The 13,952-nt window shown below is 47.0% G+C and overlaps 14 non-coding genes across 14 annotated transcripts; all 14 read left to right on the top strand.

The window, feature by feature from the left end:
• Window positions 1-113: 113 nt before the first annotated feature.
• Window positions 114-186, top strand: TRNAS-GCU (transfer RNA serine (anticodon GCU)). The gene has a single exon. It is a non-coding gene; the product is annotated as a tRNA-Ser (tRNA).
• A 1,394-nt stretch (window positions 187-1,580) lies between these two features.
• Window positions 1,581-1,653, top strand: TRNAN-GUU (transfer RNA asparagine (anticodon GUU)). Its single transcript has one exon. It is a non-coding gene; the product is annotated as a tRNA-Asn (tRNA).
• A 74-nt stretch (window positions 1,654-1,727) lies between these two features.
• On the top strand, window positions 1,728-1,800 carry TRNAN-GUU (transfer RNA asparagine (anticodon GUU)). Its single transcript has one exon. It is a non-coding gene; the product is annotated as a tRNA-Asn (tRNA).
• A 2,272-nt stretch (window positions 1,801-4,072) lies between these two features.
• TRNAN-GUU (transfer RNA asparagine (anticodon GUU)) lies at window positions 4,073-4,145 on the top strand. Its single transcript has one exon. It is a non-coding gene; the product is annotated as a tRNA-Asn (tRNA).
• Window positions 4,146-4,219: 74 nt separating this feature from the next.
• Window positions 4,220-4,292, top strand: TRNAN-GUU (transfer RNA asparagine (anticodon GUU)). The gene has a single exon. It is a non-coding gene; the product is annotated as a tRNA-Asn (tRNA).
• Window positions 4,293-4,951: 659 nt separating this feature from the next.
• Window positions 4,952-5,024, top strand: TRNAN-GUU (transfer RNA asparagine (anticodon GUU)). Its single transcript has one exon. It is a non-coding gene; the product is annotated as a tRNA-Asn (tRNA).
• Window positions 5,025-5,098: 74 nt separating this feature from the next.
• Window positions 5,099-5,171, top strand: TRNAN-GUU (transfer RNA asparagine (anticodon GUU)). Its single transcript has one exon. It is a non-coding gene; the product is annotated as a tRNA-Asn (tRNA).
• Window positions 5,172-6,819: 1,648 nt separating this feature from the next.
• On the top strand, window positions 6,820-6,892 carry TRNAN-GUU (transfer RNA asparagine (anticodon GUU)). Its single transcript has one exon. It is a non-coding gene; the product is annotated as a tRNA-Asn (tRNA).
• A 74-nt stretch (window positions 6,893-6,966) lies between these two features.
• On the top strand, window positions 6,967-7,039 carry TRNAN-GUU (transfer RNA asparagine (anticodon GUU)). Its single transcript has one exon. It is a non-coding gene; the product is annotated as a tRNA-Asn (tRNA).
• A 74-nt stretch (window positions 7,040-7,113) lies between these two features.
• TRNAN-GUU (transfer RNA asparagine (anticodon GUU)) lies at window positions 7,114-7,186 on the top strand. The gene has a single exon. It is a non-coding gene; the product is annotated as a tRNA-Asn (tRNA).
• A 220-nt stretch (window positions 7,187-7,406) lies between these two features.
• On the top strand, window positions 7,407-7,479 carry TRNAN-GUU (transfer RNA asparagine (anticodon GUU)). Its single transcript has one exon. It is a non-coding gene; the product is annotated as a tRNA-Asn (tRNA).
• A 514-nt stretch (window positions 7,480-7,993) lies between these two features.
• Window positions 7,994-8,066, top strand: TRNAN-GUU (transfer RNA asparagine (anticodon GUU)). Its single transcript has one exon. It is a non-coding gene; the product is annotated as a tRNA-Asn (tRNA).
• Window positions 8,067-12,437: 4,371 nt separating this feature from the next.
• Window positions 12,438-12,510, top strand: TRNAN-GUU (transfer RNA asparagine (anticodon GUU)). Its single transcript has one exon. It is a non-coding gene; the product is annotated as a tRNA-Asn (tRNA).
• A 661-nt stretch (window positions 12,511-13,171) lies between these two features.
• Window positions 13,172-13,244, top strand: TRNAN-GUU (transfer RNA asparagine (anticodon GUU)). The gene has a single exon. It is a non-coding gene; the product is annotated as a tRNA-Asn (tRNA).
• The last annotated feature ends 708 nt before the right edge of the window (window positions 13,245-13,952 follow it).

The raw sequence follows: 13,952 nt of genomic DNA, 5'->3' as shown, positions 1-13,952 counted from the left end.
GTTAACCGAAAGGTTGGTGGTTCGAGCCCATCCGGGAGCGGTGTTGTGAGGTCTTAGATGTAACGTAAAATTCAGAGTTTTTTAAAAATAACTGACGAACATTTAATTTTTGGGCTTCCGTGGCGCAATGGTTAGCGCGTTCGGCTGCTAACCGAAAGGTTGGTGGTTCGAGCCCATCCGGGAGCGGTGTTGTGAAGTCTCAGATGTGACGTAAAAAGTCAAAGTTTTTCCACAATACCTGACGACCATTTCATTTCTGAGCTTCCTTGGCTCCATGGTTAGCGTGTTCGGATGTTAAGCTTAAGGTTGGTGGTTCGAGCCCACCCGGGAGCAGTGTTGTGAAGTCTCAAATGTAACGTAAAAAGCCAAAGTTTTTCCACAATACCTGACGACCATTTAATTTTTGGGCTTCCGTGGCTCAATGGTTAGCGCGTTCGGCTGTTAACTAATAGGTTGGTGGTTCGAGCCCACCCGGGAGCGGAGTTGTGAAATCTCACAGGTAACGTAAAAATACAAAGTTTTTCCACAATACCTGACGAACATTTAATCTTTGGGCTTCTGTGGCGCAATGGTTAGCGCGTTCGGCTGTTAACCGAAAGGTTGGTGGTTCGAGCCCATCCGGGAGCGGTGTTGTGAGGTCTTAGATGTAACGTAAAATTCAGAGTTTTTTAAAAATACCTGACGAACATTTAATCTTTGGGCTTCTGTGGCGCAATGGTTAGCGCGTTCGGCTGTTAACCGAAAGGTTGGTGGTTTGAGCCCACCCGGGAGCGGTGTTGTGAGCTCTCACATGTAACGTAAAAAGCCAAAGTGTTTCCACAATACCCGACGACCATTTAATTTTTGGGCTTCCGTGGCGCAATGGTTAGCGCGTTCGGCTGTTAACCGAATGGTTGGTGGTTCGAGCCCATCCGTGAGCGGTGTTGTGAGGTCTCAGATGTGACGTAAAAAGTCAAATTTTTCCACAATACCTGACGAACATTTAATCTTTGGGCTTCCGTTGCGCAATGGTTAACGCCGTCGGCTGTTAACCGAAAGGTTGGTGGTTCGAGCCCATCCGGGAGCGGTGTTGTGAGGTCTTAGATGTAACGTAAAATTCAGAGTTTTTTAAAAATAACTGACGAACATTTAATTTTTGGGCTTCCGTGGCGCAATGGTTAGAGCGTTCAGCTGTTAACCGAAAGGATGGTGGTTCGAGCCCACCCGGGAGCGGTGTTGTGAGCTCTCACATGTAACGTAAAAAGCCAAAGTTTTTCCACAATACCTGACGAACATTTAATCTTTTGGGCTTCCGTTGCGCAATGGTTAACGCCGTCGGCTGTTAACCAAAAGGTTGGTGGTTCGAGCCCATCCGGGAGCGGTGTTGTGAGGTCTTAGATGTAACGTAAAATTCAGAGTTTTTTAAAAATACCTGACGAACATTTAATCTTTGGGCTTCTGTGGCGCAATGGTTAGCGCGTTCGGCTGTTAACCGAAAGGTTGGTGGTTCGAGCCCACCCGGGAGCGGTGTTGTGAGCTCTCACATGTAACGTAAAAAGCCAAAGTGTTTCCACAATACCCGACGACCATTTAATTTTTGGGCTTCCGTGGCGCAATGGTTAGCGCGTTCGGCTGTTAACCGAAAGGTTGGTGGTTCGAGCCCACCCGGGAGCGGTGTTGTGAGCTCTCACATGTAACGTAAAAAGCCAAAGTGTTTCCACAATACCCGACGACCATTTAATTTTTGGGCTTCCGTGGCGCAATGGTTAGCGCGTTCGGCTGTTAACCGAAAGGTTGGTGGTTCGAGCCCACCCGGGAGCGGTGTTGTGAGCTCTCACATGTAACGTAAAAAGCCAAAGTGTTTCCACAATACCCGACGACCATTTAATTTTTGGGCTTCCGTGGCGCAATGGTTAGCGCGTTCGGCTGTTAACCGAAAGGTTGGTGGTTCGAGCCCATCCGTGAGCGGTGTTGTGAGGTCTCAGATGTGACGTAAAAAGTCAAATTTTTCCACAATACCTGACGAACATTTAATCTTTGGGCTTCCGTTGCGCAATGGTTAACGCCGTCGGCTGTTAACCGAAAGGTTGGTGGTTCGAGCCCATCCGGGAGCGGTGTTGTGAGGTCTTAGATGTAACGTAAAATTCAGAGTTTTTTAAAAATAACTGACGAACATTTAATTTTTGGGCTTCCGTGGCGCAATGGTTAGAGCGTTCAGCTGTTAACCGAAAGGATGGTGGTTCGAGCCCACCCGGGAGCGGTGTTGTGAGCTCTCACATGTAACGTAAAAAGCCAAAGTTTTTCCACAATACCTGACGAACATTTAATCTTTTGGGCTTCCGTTGCGCAATGGTTAACGCCGTCGGCTGTTAACCGAAAGGTTGGTGGTTCGAGCCCATCCGGGAGCGGTGTTGTGAGGTCTTAGATGTAACGTAAAATTCAGAGTTTTTTAAAAATAACTGACAAACATTCAATTTTTGGGCTTCCGTGGCGCAATGGTTAGAGCGTTCAGCTGTTATTCAAAAGGTTTGTGGTTCGAGCCCATCCGGGAGCGGTGTTGTGAAGTCTCGGATGTGACGTAAAAAGTCAAAGCTTTTCCACAATACCAGACGAACATTTAATCTTTGGGCTTCCGTTGCACAATGGTTAACGCCGTCGGCTGTTAACCGAAAGGTTGGTGGTTCGAGCCCATCCGGGAGCGGTGTTGTGAGGTCTTAGATGTAACGTAAAATTCAGAGTTTTTTAAAAATAACTGACGAACATTTAATTTTTGGGCTTCCGTGGCGCAATGGTTAGAGCGTTCAGCTGTTAACCGAAAGGATGGTGGTTCGAGCCCACCCGGGAGCGGTGTTGTGAGCTCTCACATGTAACGTAAAAAGCCAAAGTTTTTCCACAATACCTGACGAACATTTAATCTTTTGGGCTTCCGTTGCGCAATGGTTAACGCCGTCGGCTGTTAACCGAAAGGTTGGTGGTTCGAGCCCATCCGGGAGCGGTGTTGTGAGGTCTTAGATGTAACGTAAAATTCAGAGTTTTTTAAAAATAACTGACAAACATTCAATTTTTGGGCTTCCGTGGCGCAATGGTTAGAGCGTTCAGCTGTTATTCAAAAGGTTTGTGGTTCGAGCCCATCCGGGAGCGGTGTTGTGAAGTCTCGGATGTGACGTAAAAAGTCAAAGCTTTTCCACAATACCAGACGAACATTTAATCTTTGGGCTTCCGTTGCACAATGGTTAACGCCGTCGGCTGTTAACCGAAAGGTTGGTGGTTCGAGCCCATCCGGGAGCGATGTTGTGAGGTCGTAGATGTAACGTAAAATTCAGAGTTTTTTAAAAATAACTGACGAACATTTAATTTTTGGGCTTCCGTGGCGCAATGGTTAGCGCGTTCGGCTGTTAACCGAAAGGTTGGTGGTTCGAGCCCATCCGGGAGCGGTGTTGTGAGGTCTTAGATGTAACGTAAAATTCAGAGTTTTTTAAAAATACCTGACGAACATTTAATCTTTGGGCTTCTGTGGCGCAATGGTTAGCGCGTTCGGCTGTTAACCGAAAGGTTGGTGGTTCGAGCCCACCCGGGAGCGATGTTGTGAGCTCTCACATGTAACGTAAAAAGCCAAAGTGTTTCCACAATACCCGACGACCATTTAATTTTTGGGCTTCCATGGCGCAATGGTTAGCGCGTTCGGCTGTTAACCGAATGGTTGGTGGTTCGAGCCCATCCGTGAGCGGTGTTGTGAGGTCTCAGATGTGACGTAAAAAGTCAAATTTTTCCACAATACCTGACGAACATTTAATCTTTGGGCTTCCGTTGCGCAATGGTTAACGCCGTCGGCTGTTAACCGAAAGGTTGGTGGTTCGAGCCCATCCGGGAGCGGTGTTGTGAGGTCTTAGATGTAACGTAAAATTCAGAGTTTTTTAAAAATAACTGACGAACATTTAATTTTTGGGCTTCCGTGGCGCAATGGTTAGAGCGTTCAGCTGTTAACCGAAAGGATGGTGGTTCGAGCCCACCCGGGAGCGGTGTTGTGAGCTCTCACATGTAACGTAAAAAGCCAAAGTGTTTCCACAATACCCGACGACCATTTAATTTTTGGGCTTCCGTGGCGCAATGGTTAGCGCGTTCGGCTGTTAACCGAAAGGTTGGTGGTTCGAGCCCACCCGGGAGCGGTGTTGTGAGCTCTCACATGTAACGTAAAAAGCCAAAGTGTTTCCACAATACCCGACGACCATTTAATTTTTGGGCTTCCGTGGCGCAATGGTTAGCGCGTTCGGCTGTTAACCGAAAGGTTGGTGGTTCGAGCCCACCCGGGAGCGGTGTTGTGAGCTCTCACATGTAACGTAAAAAGCCAAAGTGTTTCCACAATACCCGACGACCATTTAATTTTTGGGCTTCCGTGGCGCAATGGTTAGCGCGTTCGGCTGTTAACCGAAAGGTTGGTGGTTCGAGCCCATCCGTGAGCGGTGTTGTGAGGTCTCAGATGTGACGTAAAAAGTCAAACTTTTCCACAATACCTGACGAACATTTAATCTTTGGGCTTCCGTTGCGCAATGGTTAACGCCGTCGGCTGTTAACCGAAAGGTTGGTGGTTCGAGCCCATCCGGGAGCGGTGTTGTGAGGTCTTAGATGTAACGTAAAATTCAGAGTTTTTTAAAAATAACTGACGAACATTTAATTTTTGGGCTTCCGTGGCGCAATGGTTAGCGCGTTCGGCTGTTAACCGAAAGGTTGGTGGTTCGAGCCCATCCGGGAGCGGTGTTGTGAGTACTTAGATGTAACGTAAAATTCAGAGTTTTTTAAAAATACCTGACGAACATTTAATCTTTGGGCTTCTGTGGCGCAATGGTTAGCGCGTTCGGCTGTTAACCGAAAGGTTGGTGGTTCGAGCCCACCCGGGAGCGGTGTTGTGAGCTCTCACATGTAACGTAAAAAGCCAAAGTGTTTCCACAATACCCGACGACCATTTAATTTTTGGGCTTCCGTGGCGCAATGGTTAGCGCGTTCGGCTGTTAACCGAAAGGTTGGTGGTTCGAGCCCACCCGGGAGCGGTGTTGTGAGCTCTCACATGTAACGTAAAAAGCCAAAGTGTTTCCACAATACCCGACGACCATTTAATTTTTGGGCTTCCGTGGCGCAATGGTTAGCGCGTTCGGCTGTTAACCGAAAGGTTGGTGGTTCGAGCCCACCCGGGAGCGGTGTTGTGAGGTCTTAGATGTAACGTAAAATTCAGAGTTTTTTAAAAATAACTGACGAACATTTAATTTTTGGGCTTCCTTGGCTCCATGGTTAGCGTGTTCGGATGTTAAGCTTAAGGTTGGTGGTTCGAGCCCACCCGGGAGCAGTGTTGTGAAGTCTCAAATGTAACGTAAAAAGCCAAAGTTTTTCCACGATACCTGACGACCATTTAATTTTTGGTTTTCCGTGGCTCAATGGTTAGCGCGTTCGGCTGTTAACTAATAGGTTGGTGGTTCGAGCCCACCCGGGAGCGGAGTTGTGAAATCTCACAGGTAACGTAAAAATCCAAAGTTTTTCCACAATACCTGACGAACATTTAATCTTTGGGCTTCCGTTGCGCAATGGTTAACGCCGTCGGCTGTTAACCGAAAGGTTGGTGGTTCGAGCCCATCCGGGAGCGGTGTTGTGAGGTCTCGGATGTAAGGTAAAAAGTCAAAATTTTTCCGCAATACCCGACGAATATTTATTTTTTGGGCTTCCGTTTCGGGTGTTAACCGAAAGTTTGGTGGTTTAAGCCCACCCGGGAACGTTTGTGTAAAGTTTTATAAGTAACGTAAAAAGTCAAAGTTTTTCCACAATACCTTCCGTTGCGCAATGGTTAGCGCGTTCGGCCGTTAACCGAAAGGTTGGTGGTTCGAACCCATCCGGGAGCGGTGTAGTGAGGTATAAGATGTGACGTAAAAAGTCAAAGTTTTTCCACAATACCTGACGACCATTTAATTTTAGGGCTTCCGTGGCGCAATGGTTAGCGTGTTCAGCTGTTAATCAAAAGGTTAGTGGTTCAAGTCCACCCGGGAACGGTTTTGTAAAGATTTATAAGAAACGTAAAAAGCCAAAGTTTTTCAACAATACCTGACGACCATTTAATATCCGGGCTTCCGTGGTGCAATGGTTAGCGCGTTCGGCTGTTATCCGAAAGGTTGGTGGTTCAAGTCCACCCGGGAACGTTGGTGTTAAGTTTTATAAGTAACGCAAAAAGTCAAAGTTTTTCCACAATGCCTGACAAATATTTAACTTTTGGGCTTCCGTGGCGCATTGGTTAGCTCGTTCAGCTGTTACCCGAAAGGTTGGTTGTTCAAGCCCACCCGGGAGCGGTGTTGTGAGGTGTCAGCTGTAACGCAAAATATAAAAGTTTTTCCACAATACCTGACGACCATTTAATTTTTGGTTTTCCGTGGCTCAATGGTTAGCGCGTTCGGCTGTTAACTAATAGGTTGGTGGTTCGAGCCCACCCGGGAGCGGAGTTGTGAAATCTCACAGGTAACGTAAAAATCCAAAGTTTTTCCACAATACCTGACGAACATTTAATCTTTGGGCTTCCGTTGCGCAATGGTTAACGCCGTCGGCTGTTAACCGAAAGGTTGGTGGTTCGAGCCCATCCGGGAGCGGTGTTGTGAGGTCTTAGATGTAACGTAAACTTCAGAGTTTTTTAAAAATACCTGACGAACATTTAATCTTTGGGCTTCCGTGGCGCAATGGTTAGCGCGTTCGGCTGTTAACTGAAAGGTTGGTGGTTCGAGACCATCCGGGAGCGGTGTTGTGAGGTCTCAGATGTGACGTAAAAAGTCAAAGTTTTTCCACAATACCTGACGACCATTTAATTTTTGAGCTTCCGTGGCGCAATGGTTAGCGCGTTCGGCTGTTAACCGAAAGGTTGGTGGTTCGAGCCCACCCGGGAGCGGTGTTGTGAGCTCTCACATGTAACGTAAAAAGCCAAAGTGTTTCCACAATACCCGACGACCATTTAATTTTTGGGCTTCCGTGGCGCAATGGTTAGCGCGTTCGGCTGTTAACCGAAAGGTTGGTGGTTCGAGCCCACCCGGGAGCGGTGTTGTGAGCTCTCACATGTAACGTAAAAAGCCAAAGTGTTTCCACAATACCCGACGACCATTTAATTTTTGGGCTTCCGTGGCGCAATGGTTAGCGCGTTCGGCTGTTAACCGAAAGGTTGGTGGTTCGAGCCCACCCGGGAGCGGTGTTGTGAGGTCTAAGTTGTAACGTAAAATTCAGAGTTTTTTAAAAATACCTGACGAACATTTAATCTTTGGGCTTCTGTGGCGCAATGGTTAGCGCGTTCGGCTGTTAACCGAAAGGTTGGTGGTTCGAGCCCACCCGGGAGCGGTGATGTGAGCTCTCACATGTAACGTAAAAAGCCAAAGTGTTTCCACAATACCCGACGACCATTTAATTTTTGGGCTTCCGTGGCGCAATGGTTAGCGCGTTCGGCTGTTAACCGAAAGGTTGGTGGTTCGAGCCCACCCGGGAGCGGTGTTGTGAGCTCTCACATGTAACGTAAAAAGCCAAAGTTTTTCCACAATACCTGACGACCATTTAATTTTTGGTTTTCCGTGGCTCAATGGTTAGCGCGTTCGGCTGTTAACTAATAGGTTGGTGGTTCGAGCCCACCCGGGAGCGGAGTTGTGAAATCTCACAGGTAACGTAAAAATCCAAAGTTTTTCCACAATACCTGACGAACATTTAATCTTTGGGCTTCCGTTGCGCAATGGTTAACGCCGTCGGCTGTTAACCGAAAGGTTGGTGGTTCGAGCCCATCCGGGAGCGGTGTTGTGAGGTCTTAGATGTAACGTAAACTTCAGAGTTTTTTAAAAATACCTGACGAACATTTAATCTTTGGGCTTCCGTGGCGCAATGGTTAGCGCGTTCGGCTGTTAACTGAAAGGTTGGTGGTTCGAGACCATCCGGGAGCGGTGTTGTGAGGTCTCAGATGTGACGTAAAAAGTCAAAGTTTTTCCACAATACCTGACGACCATTTAATTTTTGAGCTTCCGTGGCGCAATGGTTAGCGCGTTCGGCTGTTAACCGAAAGGTTGGTGGTTCGAGCCCACCCGGGAGCGGTGTTGTGAGCTCTCACATGTAACGTAAAAAGCCAAAGTGTTTCCACAATACCCGACGACCATTTAATTTTTGGGCTTCCGTGGCGCAATGGTTAGCGCGTTCGGCTGTTAACCGAAAGGTTGGTGGTTCGAGCCCATCCGGGAGCGGTGTTGTGAGGTCTTAGATGTAACGTAAAATTCAGAGTTTTTTAAAAATACCTGACGAACATTTAATCTTTGGGCTTCTGTGGCGCAATGGTTAGCGCGTTCGGCTGTTAACCGAAAGGTTGGTGGTTCGAGCCCACCCGGGAGCGGTGTTGTGAGCTCTCACATGTAACGTAAAAAGCCAAAGTGTTTCCACAATACCCGACGACCATTTAATTTTTGGGCTTCTGTGGCGCAATGGTTAGCGCGTTCGGCTGTTAACCGAAAGGTTGGTGGTTCGAGCCCACCCGGGAGCGGTGTTGTGAGCTCTCACATGTAACGTAAAAAGCCAAAGTGTTTCCACAATACCCGACGACCATTTAATTTTTGGGCTTCCGTGGCGCAATGGTTAGCGCGTTCGGCCTTTAACCGAAAGGTTGGTGGTTCGAGCCCATCCGTGAGCGGTGTTGTGAGGTCTCAGATGTGACGTAAAAAGTCAAAGTTTTTCCACTATACCTGACGAACATTTAATCTTTGGGCTTCCGTTGCGCAATGGTTAACGCCGTCGGCTGTTAACCGAAAGGTTGGTGGTTCGAGCCCATCCGGGAGCGGTGTTGTGAGGTCTTAGATGTAACGTAAAATTCAGAGTTTTTTAAAAATAACTGACGAACATTTAATTTTTGGGCTTTCGTGGCGCAATGGTTAGAGCGTTCAGCTGTTATTCGAAAGGTTGGTGGTTCGAGCCCACCCGGGAGCGGTGTTTTGAAGTCTCGGATGTGACGTAAAAAGTCAGAGTTTTTCCACAATACCTGACGACCATTTCATTTCTGAGCTTCCTTGGCTCGAAGGTTAGCGCGTTCGGATGTTAACCAAAAGGTTGATGGTCCGAGCCCACCCGGCTGCCGTGTTGTGAAGTCTCAAATGTAACGTAAAAAGCCAAAGTTTTTCCACAATACCTGACGAACATTTAATCTTTGAGCTTCCGTGGCGCAATGGTTAGCGCGTTCGGCTGTTAACCGAAAGGTTCGTGGTTCGAGCCCATCCGGGAGCGGTGTTGTGAGGTCTCAGATGTGACGTAAAAAGTCAAAGTTTTTCCACAATACCTGACGAACATTTAATTTTTGGGCTTCCGTGGCGCAATGGTTAGCGCGTTCGGCTGTTAACCGAAAGGTTGGTGGTTCGAGCCCAGCCGGGAGCGGTGTTGTGAGATCTCACATGTAACGTAAAAATCCAAAGTTTTTCCACAATACCTGACGAACATTTAATCTTTGGGCTTCCGTTGCGCAATGGTTAACGCCGTCGGCTGTTAACCGAAAGGTTGGTGGTTCGAGCCCATCCGGGAGCGGTGTTGTGAGGTCATAGATGTAACGTAAAATTCAGAGTTTTTTAAAAATATCTGACGAACATTTAATTTTTGGGTTTCCTTGGCGCAATGGTTAGCGCATTCAGCTGTTATTCAAAAGGTTTGTGGTTCGAGCCCATCCGGGAGCGGTGTTTTGAAGTCTCGGATGTGACGTAAAAAGTCAGAGTTTTTCCACAATACCTGACGACCATTTCATTTCTGAGCTTCCTTGGCTCGAAGGTTAGCGCGTTCGGATGTTAACCAAAAGGTTGGTGGTTCGACCCCACCCGGCTGCCGTGTTGTGAAGTCTCAAATGTAACGTAAAAAGCCAAAGTTTTTCCACAATACCTGACGAACATTTACTCTTTGGGCTTCCGTGGCGCAATGGTTAGCGCGTTCGGCTGTTAACCGAAAGGTTGGTGTATCGAGCCCACCCGGGAGCGGTGTTGTGAAATCTCACATGTAACGTAAAAATCCAAAGTTTTTCCACAATACCTGACGAACATTTTATCTTTGGGCTTCCGTTGCGCAATGGTTAACGCCGTCGGCTGTTAACCGAAAGGTTGGTGGTTCGAGCCCATCCGGGAGCGGTGTTGTGAGGTCTTAGATGTAACGTAAAATTCAGAGTTTTTTAAAAGTAACTGACGAACATTTAATTTTTAGCTTCCGTGGCGCAATGGTTAGCGCGTTCGGCTGTTAACCGAAAGGTTGGTGGTTCGAGCCCATCCGGGAGCGGTGTTGTGAGGTCTTAGATGTAACGTAAAATTCAGAGTTTTTTAAAAATACCTGACGAACATTTAATCTTTGGGCTTCTGTGGCGCAATGGTTAGCGCGTTCGGCTGTTAACAGAAAGGTTGGTGGTTCGAGCAGACCCGGGAGCGGTGTTGTGAAGTCTCAAATGTAACGTAAAAAGCCAAGGTTTTTCCACAATACCTGACGAACATTTAATCTTTGGGCTTCCGTGGCGCAATGGTTAGCGCGTTCGGCTGTTAACCGAAAGGTTGGTGGTTCGAGCCCACCCAGGAGCCGTGTTGTGAAGTCTCAAATGTAACGTAAAAAGCCAAGGTTTTTCCACAATACCTGACGAACATTTAATCTTTGGGCTTCCGTGGCGCAATGGTTAGCGCGTTCGGCTGTTAACCGAAAGGTTGGTGGTTCGAGCCCACCCAGGAGCCGTGTTGTGAAGTCTCAAATGTAACGTAAAAAGCCAAGGTTTTTCCACAATACCTGACGAACATTTAATCTTTGGGCTTCCGTGGCGCAATGGTTAGCGCGTTCGGCTGTTAACCGAAAGGTTGGCGGTTCGAGCCCACCCGGGAGCGGTGTTGTGAGCTCTCACATGTAACGTAAAAAGCCAAAGTGTTTCCACAATACCCGACGACTATTTAATTTTTGGGCTTCCGTGGCGCAATGGTTAGCGCGTTCGGCTGTTAACCGAAAGGTTGGTGGTTCGAGCCCATCCGTGAGCGGTGTTGTGAGGTCTTAGATGTAACGTAAAATTCAGAGTTTTTTAAAAATAACTGACGAACATTTAATTTTTGGGCTTCCGTGGCGCAATGGTTAGAGCGTTCAGCTGTTATTCAAAAGGTTTGTGGTTCGAGCCCATCCGGGAGCGGTGTTGTGAAGTCTCAGATGTGACGTAAAAAGTCAAAGTTTTTCCACAATACCTGACGAACATTTAATCTTTGGGCTTCCGTGGCGCAATGGTTAGCGCGTTCGGCTGTTAACCGAAAGGTTGGTGGTTCGAGCCCACCCGGGATCGGTGTTGTGAGATCTCACATGTAACGTAAAAATCCAAAGTTTTTCCACAATACCTGACGAGCATTTAATCTTTGGGCTTCCGTTGCGCAATGGTCAACGCCGTCGGCTGTTAACCGAAAGGTTGGTGGTTCGAGCCCATCCGGGAGGGGTGTTGTGAGGTCTTAGATGTAACGTAAAATTCAGAGTTTTTTAAAAATATCTGACGAACATTTAATTTTTGGGCTTCCGTGGCGCAATGGTTAGCGCGTTCAGCTGTTATTCAAAAGGTTTGTGGTTCGAGCCCATCCGGGAGTGGTGTTTTGAAGTCTCACATGTAACGTAAAGAGCCAAAGTGTTTCCACAATACCCGACGACCATTTAATTTTTGGGCTTCCGTGGCGCAATGGTTAGCGCGTTCGGCTGTTAAAGGGTATGGGAATTTACAATTTCATATCATATTTTAGCACGAAAGTGGTATTATATTACACCTTCAAGTCTCTACTTTCAAAATATAAAGTTTTTAATATAATTGAACCAAAGTTTCTATTTTTAAAATCCATTGGAAAATCACGAAAACTCAGCTTCGATATATAAATCATTTTGTCTTGTCAGCTTGTTCGGTTGGTTTATGACATCACACGGGCAAACCTATACGAGCGAGCGCGAGCGCTACCCGTCTCGTGCTCTGTCTATGCTTTGATAGCGGAGAGAGTGGCACCATCTCGCGTGCGTGACGTCAAAAACAAGAAAACGTAGCCTTTCTTAAAAACTTTTAAAAAGTGGATTTTAAATAATTTCATATGAAGCATTTTCAAACGCATATTGCCAAATAACTAGAAATCGGAGAATTAAACGCTTGATATTTTTGAATTCACAGTAATTAATTCTATCTTTTGCTATATAAATCAGAGGTTTTTCAAACGAAGCTTCTCATACCCAGGAGCCGTGTTGTGAAGTCTCAAATGTAACGTAAAAAGCCAAGGTTTTTCCACAATACCTGACGAACATTTAATCTTTGGGCTTCCGTGGCGCAATGGTTAGCGCGTTCGGCTGTTAACCGAAAGGTTGGTGTTTCGAGCCCACCCGGGAGCGATGTTGTGAGCTCTCACATGTAACGTAAAAAGCCAAAGTGTTTCCACAATACCCGACGAACATTTAATCTTTGGGCTTCCGTGGCGCAATGGTTAGCGCGTTCGGCTGTTAACCGAAAGGTTGGTGGTTCGAGCCCACCCGGGAGCGGTGTTGTGAGATCTCACATGTAACGTAAAAATCCAAAGTTTTTCCACAATACCTGACGAGCATTTAATCTTTGGGCTTCCGTTGCGCAATGGTTAACGCCGTCGGCTGTTAACCGAAAGGTTGGTGGTTCGAGCCCATCCGGGAGCGGTGTTGTGAGGTCGTAGATGTAACGTAAAATTCAGAGTTTTATAAAAATATCTGACGAAAATTTAATTTTTGGGCTTCCGTGGCGCAATGGTTAGCGCGTTCAGCTGTTATTCAAAAGGTTTGTGGTTCGAGCCCATCCGGGAGCGATGTTTTGAAGTCTCGGATGTGACGTAAAAAGTCAGAGTTTTTCCACAATACCTGACGACCATATCATTTCTGAGCTTCCTTGGCTCGAAGGTTAGCGCGTTCGGATGTTAACCAAAAGGTTGATGGTTCGAGCCCACCCGGCTGCCGTGTTGTGAAGTCTCAAATGTAACGTAAAAAGCCTAAGTTTTTCCACAATACCTGACGACCGTTTAATTTTTGAGCTTCCGTGGCGCAATGGTTAGCGCGTTCAGCTGTTAACCGAAAGGTTGGTGGTTCGAGCCCACCCGGGAGCGGTGTTGTGAGATCTCAAACGTAATGTCAAATGCCAAAGTTTTTCCACAATACCTGACGAACATTTAATCTTTGGGCTTCCGTGGCGCAATGGTTAGCGCGTTCGGCTGTTAACCGAAAGGTTGGTGGTTCGAGCCCACCCGGGAGCGGTGTTGTGAAATCTCATATGTAACGTAAAAATCCAAAGTTTTTCCACAATACCTGACGAACATTTTATCTTTGGGCTTCCGTTGCGCAATGGTTAACGCCGTCGGCTGTTAACCGAAAGGTTGGTGGTTCGAGCTCACCCAGGAGCCGTGTTGTGAAGTCTCAAATGTAACGTAAAAAGCCAAGGTTTTTCCACAATACCTGACGAACATTTAATCTTTGGGCTTCCGTGGCGCAATGGTTAGCGCGTTCGGCTGTTAACCGAAAGGTTGGTGGTTCGAGCCCACCCAGGAGCCGTGTTGTGAAGTCTCAAATGTAACGTAAAAAGCCAAGGTTTTTCCACAATACCTGACGAACATTTAATCTTTGGGCTTCCGTGGCGCAATGGTTAGCGCGTTCAGCTGTTAACCGAAAGGTTGGTGGTTCGAGCCCACCCGGGAGCGGTGTTGTGAGCTCTCACATGTAACGTAAAAAGCCAAAGTGTTTCCACAATACCCGACGACCATTTAATTTTTGGGCTTCCGTGGCGCAATGGTTAGCGCGTTCGGCTGTTAACCGAAAGGTTGGTGGTTCAAGCCCATCCGTGAGCGGTGTTGTGAGGTCTTAGATGTAACGTAAAATTCAGAGTTTTTTAAAAATAACTGACGAACATTTAATTTTTGGGCTTCCGTGGCGCAATGGTTAGAGCGTTCAGCTGTTATTCAAAAGGT

Source organism: Phalangium opilio, unplaced genomic scaffold (assembly GCF_054372755.1).
Source record: "Phalangium opilio isolate 3A_F unplaced genomic scaffold, DU_Popi_V2 ptg000352l_1, whole genome shotgun sequence".
Classification (NCBI taxonomy): Eukaryota; Metazoa; Arthropoda; class Arachnida; order Opiliones; family Phalangiidae; genus Phalangium; species Phalangium opilio.
This window is presented reverse-complemented; position numbering and strand designations above follow the sequence as displayed.